The 11,691-nt window shown below is 36.7% G+C and overlaps 1 pseudogene; it reads left to right on the top strand.

Moving 5' to 3' along the window:
• Positions 1–1,754: 1,754 nt before the first annotated feature.
• Positions 1,755–2,859, top strand: LOC114721474 (F-box/LRR-repeat protein At5g02910-like; annotated as a pseudogene).
• Positions 2,860–11,691: the final 8,832 nt, after the last annotated feature.

The following is an 11,691-nucleotide window of genomic DNA, read 5'->3' as shown; positions in this document are numbered from 1 at the left end:
AGCGCCGGCGACCAGCGAACCATCGACGCTGGTGGCAAAAGACACTTTGGGAGAAGGCCTCCAACCTATTGAACTGGTTTTATAAAGTTAGCTCATTCTATAACAGAAAACGAGTCACAATAAAAAAGGCTACGAAAATTCCATTTCATTGGGGACTTTGAAGCAAGTAGAGTAGAGAACAGATTTGTCGAAGACGTCCTGGTTTTGATTTAAAATTTTTATTATGAATTTTTAATAACAAGTCCATAAACAAGAGAAAATATTTATTCTTTAATTAATGTCACAATTTTAGTTGCTTTTCAAACCAGTAGTTGTACCAGCAGTTGTGATTCCCAATAAAATCTTTAATAACAATAAATCACATTAAATATAATTAAGTTTAGGTTTTTCCTATAAATTTACTAAATCAAATTAAATATAAATACATTTCAGTTTTCCTATTCTAATTTAAACATGTCAGCTGCAAAACATTTTACTATTTGAAAATTTAGAAGGATATGTTTAAGATTTGAAATTGAAATTATTGTTTAATATCCTGTAATGGTAAAGTGTGTTGTCGGAAAAAAAAAAGTAATGGTAAAGGGATCCATATCAGATATTTTAATTATATATTATATTATATTGAATATCTGATTTTGTTCCAGCTTATTAAAAAAATGAATATCTGATTAAAATATTTTGAGTATCGCTCGAGGATTAGTTTATATCCTTTATCCAATTTAGTTTAGATTTTGTTCCAGTTTATTAATTTGATGATTGACTGAGTTAGAGCCATACATTTCAGTTTTCCTATTTTGGATTTAAACATGTCAGCTGTAAAACATTTTACTATTTGAAAATTTAGAAGGATATATTTAAGATTTGAAATTGAAATTATTGTTTAATATCCTGTAATGGTAAAGTGTGTTGTCAAAAAAAAAAAAAAGACGTAATGGTAAAGTAGTCCATGTCAAATATTTTAATTATATTATATCATATTGAATATCTAATTTTGTTCCAGCTCATCAAAAAACAAATTGAATATCTGATTAAAATATTTTGAGTATCGCTCGTGGATTAGTTTAAATCCAATTTAGCTTAGATTTTAGCCATACATCATAACTGCTTTCTAGGGTTATTGAGAGTGTTGTTCATTTATCTCTATTTCAAATCGTGAGTACGTGAATTATTATTGAAACTGTTATGTTATTTCATTGATCTCTATTTCGAAATCGGGAGTACGTTAATTAATGTTTATCCATCTATAGGACTATATTCCAGCGTGGCATAATTAGAATTTGTTTCACAGTCCACTCGATTGTTATTCACCATCTGAAATAGGGCTGCTATACAGCTATATTTTGTACGAAATATGGTTTTCACGTGAATTCGTCTGTGGCCTGTCAAATTTACGCTTATTTCAGTTGCCTGAGGATTTGATCGGGTAAAAATGGGAAAGTATAGTAGATAGTTTTGGGGAATTGGTTTTCTTTGTTGGAGAAGAATGGGATAACATATTCAAGAAAGTGGTTGATGAGTCGGAAGGATAATCAGTGAACACTGGAACATGTAATTTTTTGGATTATTTCAAAGGGCTGGACAAAGATTATCTCTGTTCCTGTTTCCTCTCATGGATTATTACAAGGGAAAACTTTTTGTTGTTTCTTTGATGTATATCAATATTTTACCTTCATGTGTTGACTTCTTTCTTCATGGCTTTTCAGATTCTATGTTGAATGAATAGAGGCTCATCAATAGACTGCTCTGGAGCCAGAATGAGAAGAGTCGTGTTTCGAGGATCTAGTGGCACTTCAAAGAAGTTAATAAAAACAAAGTCAGCTTCTCAGAAGGTAGCTAATGAATTGGATGATTTGGCAGACAACCTTATCCATCACATATTGTCATTTGTGGAAACTAAGGATGCAAGCCGAACCAGTGTTTTATCAAGAAGGTGGAGGTATATGTGGACTTCAGTTTCCTGCCTAAACTTGAACAGCAAATCATTTTCTCGGCTGACTGATTTTAAAAGATTTGTGAAACTGGTCCTATCTCAACGTGATACTACTTCTCATATCAAAGCTCTTACTTACTCTCACTTTGGGGTGGATGATGCAACTGATGATGAATTGCTATACAATAATGTTGTTGAATTTGCAATTTCACATGGTGTTGAAGAAATCCAAATCAACCTCGAAGGGAAAAACTCAACTGATCAAGCTAATTCTTCAAATCCATTTTCTAATATACAGAAGCATTTTGGTTTTGCAAAGTTGACATCTTTGCATCTCAACAACTTTACTTTAAGTTGTACAGGAACCTCCTGTCTGGATCCATTCGCTGGTTGTGTGAATTTGAAGAATTTGCACTTGAGTGAACTTTGCTTTCAGTCAGATTTGAACCCGATGGATTTTGTGATATCTGCACCCCAACTTAATAACCTTACACTAGCGTGCAACCGTTTTAACTGTAAACTTGTAATTGCTGCCCCACAGCTTCACTATCTCAGCTATATTCATTCTTCTTCACGTCTCTGGTTTGATTCTGGTCTTCCTTCTTCGGATGACTTGAAAATCGATATTCATGAGCTGCATGATGATGAATTAGAAATTTATCAATAGGGGCAGAGAGAAGAGACTTTACATGGTTTCATCAATATCAATGTGGTACGCACACACCATAATAATATCAAAGCTATTGAGCTGTCCTTTCGTACGGTCATGGTATAGAGAAAATTCTTTGTCTAACGTTTTTCTGTTTTGCATTGTCTGGTAAACTATAGTTTGTTTTAAAGATTTTTATTTTTATGTGTTTTTTCAGGTTACCTATGAGGTTGCTTTCTCGTTAAGGTTTGACGATTCATTTTGTACTATGATTGGGTAGAGTTTAGCAGTCGGAGATATAGTTAGATACTTCATTACCGACCATAACTACCTAATTGCCTAACTACCACCGAATATTATCTTTGCTCTTAGCATGCAGACTCTGAAATTTCGACCTCTTAAAGGTGATCAATATTTACATCTTTGATTAATATTTAAGTTAGTCCTGTGCTTGTTACATCCTTAACATTTGAATATTTTTGCTAGTAATTGACTTTTTTAGAGTTTAAGACAAAAATCTATGTTCAAAGCTTTTACTGTGTTCATGCCTGGAAAAACGGATTTGCGTGTTCATTGTTTAATTAATATATTCTCTATTTGCATAATCTTGTCTGCTCTCAATAAATTTCGCAGAGTTTTTCCTGATATAGAAATTACCAACTTCCATGTATTGTATAATATTAACAATCAAAAGTGTGCATTTAAGATAGTTTATTTGACTCACAAGCCTGGTGAAAATATATGAAAGAATTCATTGAAACTATGTTGTAGCCATACATATTGTCTGGGAAAAAACATATCCGATGATGCCATTGATTTTGATCAATATTATAATCACACGGGCATTGACTGGTAAGAACAAGGAGTATGGTTAACAGTAAAGAGATGGACAAGGAACTTTATAAAGGAGCAATGTTAAGTCAATTCTAACGACTCTGGTATCAACTATCAACTATGACTTGCTCTGCTTTTTGAGTCCTGCATGTTACCCTGCATATTTATTTAATGAAGCACGTGAGTTACTGTCGTCATGATAGGAAGTTGATTGGGTGTTTCTTATTGCTTAATCAAGTGTATAATTTAGTCTGAATTCATATGTAAATATTGGGGCTGTGAATATAATGTAGAGTAATTTAATACTTTAATATGTGAAGTAGCATGACAGAGACAGCAAAGCTGTTAATGTCCTGAGGTTGCAAGTACGATTAAATCTGCGACCTCCTATTTACAAGAGAGCTCTCATGTCACAAGTTATAAGATTATTGGCCATATCAAAAGATCATTTGATGATCATATGTATAAAACTTTGAATTTCATGCAATTTAGGGATCAAGTTTAGTTAGTATACATGAATTGTGGTGCTCATGATTTCACCTATATATGAGCATTTTGCAAAACATTCTTTTCCAAGAACACATCGTTCAGCCTCATTTTATCTGTGTACAAAAGCAGCTTTTCAATTTCTCATAACTTTATTTTTTTCCCCTTTTGGGTAACTTTTTTTTTTTTGTGGCGTGGAAAAGCTTTGTATAGTAGAATCGTACTTATAAAATGGTGTTATGGTTTGTTTGATGGGGGTCTAATTTAGTTTAATATTAATGATATTATGATTGTTCAGTACTGAAATTAATTTTGTTATTTGGAGTATCAAACTATCTTCATTCTTATCTTATTATTTGGACTAATTTAGTTTATTTTGAATTTTCAGGAAAGTAAATTTAGTAGCTGATTGGATTGCTGATGTATACCCCAATTAACGCTTTTTATGTGCTTTTAGTGTGTGCCGTAGAACTTATTTATTTTTTATGCTTTTGTTTCACTGCTTTAATGCGACTTCATTCATATTTTTTTCACATTTTTTAAATGTTTGAATTTGAACTCCCTCCTATTCTTTAATTGTGCTTTATCGTCTTCATCACTTCTCTCTCTTCCTCCTGCTTACAACAATATCTCTTCTGTGGTCTTTCATGCTGTCTTCTCGGCTCCATATTGCTCTCTAATATTCCGGACCACAAATTATTACGGGTCTCATTAACGTTGTGTATTTAGACATTGACTAGAAACAACGTTTCCACCATTTTAATTGTGTTGTCAAACTTCTGACTGAGCTTTAATATATTTTATTACACTACGATAGGTTACTTAAAGAGAGTTCAAATATACTTTAAAAAGTAGTGCTGCCCGACACTATAACGGGAATTGGACAAAAATTACTGAAATGTGTACTACTCACCCATCAAGATCGTGGATCATCAATATTGACACTAAAGGAGATCAATATTTACATCCTTGGTTAATATTTAAGTTAGTCATGTGCTTGTTACATTCTTAACTTTTGAATCTTTTTGCTAACTGATGTAGCGTTTCAATTACTGAAAATGATCAATACGGCTAGTCTATACTACTCTTTCTGATTTTAAATGTAAAACTTATTTTATAATATAAATTTATATTGAAAATAATCTTATATTTAAGACCGGAAGAGTAGCTGTTAAACTAAAAGATCTGCAGATATAGATTGTCAGTCGATGGACTGGACAAAGAATGGAGAAAACTAAATTTTTCTAAGTTCTTTGAAACACAGTTAGCGAAGAATTACGAGGAAGTTTCTAGGTTTACTCCAATGCTATTCCCCCAACTTTCAAAATATACTAACCGCGTTTTGGAAAGTTCCTGAGGAATTTTGCAAATACCTATGGAAATTAAATTTTTTTCCTGAAATGCCTTGAGTATATTGAAATTATTTTTAAAAAAATTAATTTTATTACTTTAAAAATTTGTTATTTAACTATTTAATTTTTAAGTGACAAAGAAGTAATGATTTTTTATTTAATTAGATATTGAAAATTCACCGTCTTCTCAAATTGGTTCTCATTTTATTTTATTATCTAAGTTTAGAATTTGGCAAATAACTAGAGTGTAAGTGAAATATAAGGTGAGACCTTGTATCAAAAAAAGAAACATAACGTGAGATCATGAGATAATGTAATGATCTCAATTTCAAAATACCTCAACACAATGGAATCATCAGCATATATTTAATATTCAATCCAATTATAACTATATGCATATGAGAATATATTCAAATAGTATTGTAAACAAACTGATAGAGACAGAGGAAAGACACAAAGGGGAACAACAGTGAGAGAAAGGATGAGTGAGAGCGCGAGAGAGAGAAAGGATGCACATGAGGGGGATACGGCCAATGGTGGTATTCCAACAAACGCTGAGCACAACAATCAAGGAAGAAGATGATATGCTAAGAAGGAATATAAAGAAAATGCTTGATGGTAATAATGATATCACAATGGGTGATAGAGATGGAATGGGAAGACAGGAAATGGCCATTCGACTAGCAGGAAGCGAGATGACAGTGGGATGAACCAGAGCACTTGGGAACAGAAGAAGCAGGGGAAGACACAAATATCGTACAAATCCAAACTGGTTGGGTAGGAAGAGAAAGTGCTTGATCAGTCTCTGGAGGAACAAATGGAGGAGTGGTTAAGGGAAGAGGAACAAATGGTGTCTATTATCTCTCCAGAACAGAAAAGACTGATGGAAGAATTACCAAGCCTCAACATGCCAAATGAGAGACTGAAAGAACTATGCAAGCCATGGAGAAACGCTTTGATCATTACGCTGCTAGGGAGAAACACAAACCTTTAGATGATGACGGACATAATACGTTGGCTCCTTAAGTCATCAGATTTGGAGCTGATCGATCTCCCAAACAACTACTATGTTTTTTGAACCGAAGAACAGGGCAGATGCAGGAGATTACTTTTCGATGGGCCATGGCTTATACATGGTCACTATTTGGCTGTTCAAAGGTGGAACCCCAACTTTAATCCTTATTGTAATCAACTAAAAAAGGTTGCGATCTGGGTTAGAGTCCCCACACTTCCTATGCACATTTATTCAGAGGACTGTCTTATGGAGCTGGGCAATCTGATTGGGAAAGCGTTGAAGGTTGATATGAATACCTTAGTTCAGTGTGATAACCAGCAAATAGTTGTGGAAAGGGGTAAGTTTGCAAGAGTCAGCGTAGAAGTCAATCTCACAAAGCCACTACAGTCCAGGTTCGTTATTCGGAAGAGGATGTTCACAGTAGCATATGAAGGGCTTGAGGTTATATGTTTTGATTGCGGTAAATATGGGCATAAGAGAGAATAATGCCCCTTGGCTAAAACAACTCAGCCTGAAACGGTAAAGAACACCTCACCGGAGAAGACAACGTAATCACTGGAAACTACCTCGAGGACCTCACAAGCTTCGATCAGTTGCCAAGCGTCACTTGTGAGGAACAATACGGAGAGTGGATGGTAGCTCAAAAAACTTTCAGACAAAGACCAAGCAAAAAAGAAGCAGATCGAGGAAATACAGTCTCCCCTACTGGTGCAAACAAGTCAACGGCTACTGACAAGAAGAAAACCACTAGTACAAGATTTGAAGTACTCCAAGAGGAAATGACAGAGACCCCAACAACAGCAAAACGTACTACAAACAGGAAAAAAGAACCTGCAGGAGCATGGAGGAAAAAAGCTAAGAAAGAACCTTGTACCGAAGAGGTTAGAGTTCCTCTGCAAAATCAACAGCAAGAAAATCAAGCCACTTTGTTTTTGGTGAAACAAGCTGGAGAACAGTAGGGACAACAGGAACAGAGGAAGCACCGAATAAGTGTAATGAAGTAAGAGAAAATATGGGGGAGAATAACAAGGGTTTGGAAAAGGAGAAAAAGCAAGATGCGGCCCAACGACAAAGATCACAAAATGAACAACCCCAAAAAGAGAGAAAAAAGATATCTGGAAGTAAAAGGAGTCAGGCTTCAAGGCCTAAAGTTGTTTCCCCCGTGCTAAAGAGAAAGTCCACAGTCAGACTCAATCAAATAGTCATTGGGTCTATGAGCAAGAAGGGCCCAATAAATTTAAATGGTCTTTTTGATGAAGCCCAAACACCTTCAATGCCACAATAGGAAGGGAATACGGAACTAAAAATTGCATCACAAAAGGACCTCACGCAGAAACTCCAAGAACATCATGAGATGGAGGTCCAAGTGATGAGATCGCCAAAGAAACCTCCAGACCCGTTAAACATAACCAGCGAAAATAACCATGAAGCTAAGAATGGGGAATTAAATGACATGTGGTTCGAAACCCAGGACGAAGTTAAGGAAGAGATGCAAGTTGGAACAAATGACATGGTAGCAAGCCTCGGCTCCCATTAAGGAGGTATGACTTTCTTCCTTTTCATTGGGTGTATTATGAATATTATTGCTTGGAACTGTAGAGGAGTCGCCTCTAAAACCTTCCCTTTGAGAGTGGTTGACTTAACCAAAGGAAAGAAGATTGATCTGCTTATCCTGATAGAAACACGGTTAGTGGGAAAAAGGCCGATAGAATTATAAGACAATTGGGATTCAATAACTGGATACGCTTGGAGTCCACAGGATACGCAGGAGGTATCTGGGTGCTGTGGAATGAAGAAGAAAATAGAGTGGAGCTACTAACTTCCACAACCCAGTTACTACATGTCAAGGTGGAGAGTAAAATTCAGAACTGTTCGAACCTGCTTTCCTACATTTATGCTGAACCTTGTAGTAATCTGAGAAGACAACTTTGGTCAGACCTTATAGACTTAAGTAGAAATGTGGAGGAACCATGGCTTGTATTAGGCGATTTCAATGCTTATTGACGACATGAGGACAAAAGAGGCGGGGGGAATATCAACATTTTATCAATGAAACAATTTGAAGAATGCATACAAGAAACACAATTAGTGGAAGTGGAAAGTGTGGGGCAGAAGTTCACTTGGGAAAGAGGTTTGCTCATGGAAAAAATTGACTGGGCTTTTGCTAATACTGATTGGCTAGACCTTTTCCCATTAACCAAAGTTTACACTTTGAACAAGTTTGGCTCAGACCACAGAGCCTTACTACTAAAAAGTGAACTTGAACAGAGCAGGGGGAAAATAGCTCCACCTTTTAGATGCCAGGCAGCATGGATTTTAGAGAGTGATTTTGTGGATATTATTCAAAAGTGTTGGTCTACTGGAAATTGGGCTGAGCAGATCAATTCATTCAAGCATGAAGCTACTTTGTGGAATAAAAAGCGAATAGGAAACTACAAAGCTAGAAGAACTAATCTGCTAAATAGGATTGAAAAAATAGGAAGAGAAAGAGGTAGAAGGGATTCTCAACGCCTTTGGCAGTCAGAGCAAGAACTTTGGAATGAGTATAATAAAATTTTGGCCCAAGAGGAGCTGATGTGGTTCTAAAACTTCAGGAATAATTGGCTAAAATGGGGTGATCAGAATACAAGCTTCTTCCATGCTCAAGCAAATATGCACAGAAGACAAAATAGAGTTGATGGGTTAAAGAATAGTGAGGGGGAATGGATTTACGATCAGAATGAACTCAAAACAATGGCACTGGATTTCTATAAAAGTCTATTTAAATCAGAGTCCATAAGTGGGAATGGTTTTCAAACTCTATGCCAATTTCCAGGTATTGAGAACCAAGACTTCCAAGAGTTGGCAGCTGAAGTTAGTAATGAAGAAATTAGAGAAACTATATTCGAAATGGGTGCTTTTAAGGCTCCAGGCCTGGATGGTATACAAGCTTTTTTCTATCACCAATATTGGAATGTTGTGGGGCCTTCAGTTTGCAGAATGGTCTTAGAAATGATACGAGAACCGGCTAGAGTGTCAACCATAAACGACACAAATTTGGTTTTAATTCCCAAGAGCAATCAGCCAAAGACGCTAAAGGACTTCCGCCCCATTTCTTTATGTAATGTGAGCTACAAAATCATCATAGCCATCAATGTAGCTTCATAAGTGGAAGACAGAGTAGCGATAATATTATCATAGCCCAGGAAGTTATTCATTCAATGAAAAAGAAAATAGGTTCGAGGGGTTGGCTAGCGGTGAAGGTTGATCTAGAAAAAGCATATGACAGACTAGAGTGGGGGTTTATCAATGATACCTTAGTAGCTGTGGGCTTACTAGCTTCGATCTGTAATATTATTATGGCTTGCATTACAAGTCCTTCTTATAAAGTTCTATGGAATGGAGCTCCCACGCAACAATTTAAGGGTACTCGAGGGATTCGACAAGGGGACCCAATATCCCCTTATATTTTTACCCTTTGTATGGAGCGGCTCCACCACTTAATCATAGACTCGATAAGAGAAGGTGAATGGAAACCGGTGAAGCTTAGTAGGAGAGGGCCTCCTTTATCCCACCTATTTTTTGCTGATGATCTAATCCTATTTGGTGAAGCTTCGGAGCTACAAATTGATGTGATGATGAAATGTCTTGACATTTTTTGTGGAGCATCTAGACAGAAAATGAACAAAGGAAAAATGAAGATTTGCTTCTCAAGAAATGTTCACTTCTCGAGGGCTATCTCTCTGAGCCAAAAAATGAGAGTGGGAATGACGGAGATTTAAGAAAATACCTGGGCATCCCTCTCATCCACAAAAGAGCTTCCTATAGATTATTTACTCCCATTTTGGAGAAAACAAATAGCAGATTAGCAGGGTGGAAGAGGAAATATCTTAATATTTCAGGGAGAGCAGTACTAGTTAAATCGGTGATGGCAACACTACCGTCCTATCATATGCAAACAATGCTCCTACCCAAAAAACTAATAAGTGAGATTGAGAAAAAGAGTAGGAATTTTCTTTGGGGGGGCAATGAAGAAGAGAGGAGAATGCACCTCGTTTCTTGGGATGAACTAACCAAGGATAAGAGAAGTGGTGGTTTAGGTATGAAAGACCTACGCAAGCAAAATGAGGCTCTTATTATGAAATTGTGCTGGAATATGGTATGTAGACTTGATGATTTATGGGTGCAAGTCATCAAAGCGAAGTATAAATGTGGCGAGGATGAGATACCGCGTGTCAACAAAAGAAAGAACTCATCCCTTACACGGAGAAGCATATGCAAAGTATGGAATCGTTTTACTACTGGCTTGGCAATGAAGATAGGAAATGGAAGGAAATCATCCTTTTGGTTTGACAAATGGTCTGAAATGAACATTCCTTTGATTGAAATAATACCAAGAAATGAAGGGCTGATTGATAGTACTGAAAGGGTCATCGATTATGTAACTAAGGATGGAGAGTGGAACAAGGAGAAGATGAGAACCTGGTTTCCACCTAACATCGTTGATTGTATCACTCGTGCATCCACCCCGAGAGGAGAGAGGAGAGGATAAACACTTGTGGAGACCGGCCTCCTATGGCCATTTTTCTGTTAAATCTGCATATTTGTTTCTTTGTGCAGGTACTCAAAGGAGGGAGGATAGCATATGGAAGCAGCTATGGAGCTGGAGAATACTTGAAAAGATCAAGTCTTTCATGTGGTTGTTCTATTATGACAAATTACACATAGGCCAATTGAGGAACAAGAGAGGAATTAGGGATTGATCAACAGCTTGCCCATTTGGTTGTGAGGAAGAGGAAGATGCTATGCACCTGCTTCGAGACAGTACAAATGCAAGGGAAAGATGGCGATCAGTATTACTGCCCTCCCTATGGGTAGAATTCTTTTCTTTGCAGGGTACACAATGGCTAGAATGGAACCTACAAAAGGAAGCTGGAATGGCTTTCACTCGCAAAGTCCGATGGAGCAGTTTGTTTGGCTATGTATGTTGGGACATATGGACATCTAGATGCCGGAAACTATTTGGAGAGGAAGGAAACTATGAGCACAACAATGCCCAAGCAAGTTTCTTTAGAGCCTGCTCGGATTTTGATCTCAACAGAAAATGTGATAAATTGAATAATAGATATTTAAAGGGTCTAGCTTATCAGAGGACACCCGAAGGATTTATTGTTGTGAAGGTAGATGGATCAGTCCTCAACAACAGGAATAGTGGATGTGGAGGGCTGATCAAGAATAGAGATGGAAATTGGATTGTGAGTTTCAGCTGTAAACTCTCAAGAGTCCCACCCACTATTGCGGAACTTATCGGTATAACTCAGGGACTTTACCTCAGTTGGACCAAGGGCTTTAGGAGAATTCATTTGTTGTCGGATTGTATGGAGGTACTCAATTTGATCATCCGAGGATGTGACCATAATCACCCGTATCATGATGTAGTAGAGGA

The sequence above is a fragment of the Neltuma alba genome, unplaced genomic scaffold (genome assembly GCF_004799145.2).
Source record: "Neltuma alba isolate B1F8T4 unplaced genomic scaffold, ASM479914v2 tig00012040_pilon, whole genome shotgun sequence".
Lineage (NCBI taxonomy): Eukaryota > Viridiplantae > Streptophyta > Magnoliopsida > Fabales > Fabaceae > Neltuma > Neltuma alba.
This window is presented reverse-complemented; position numbering and strand designations above follow the sequence as displayed.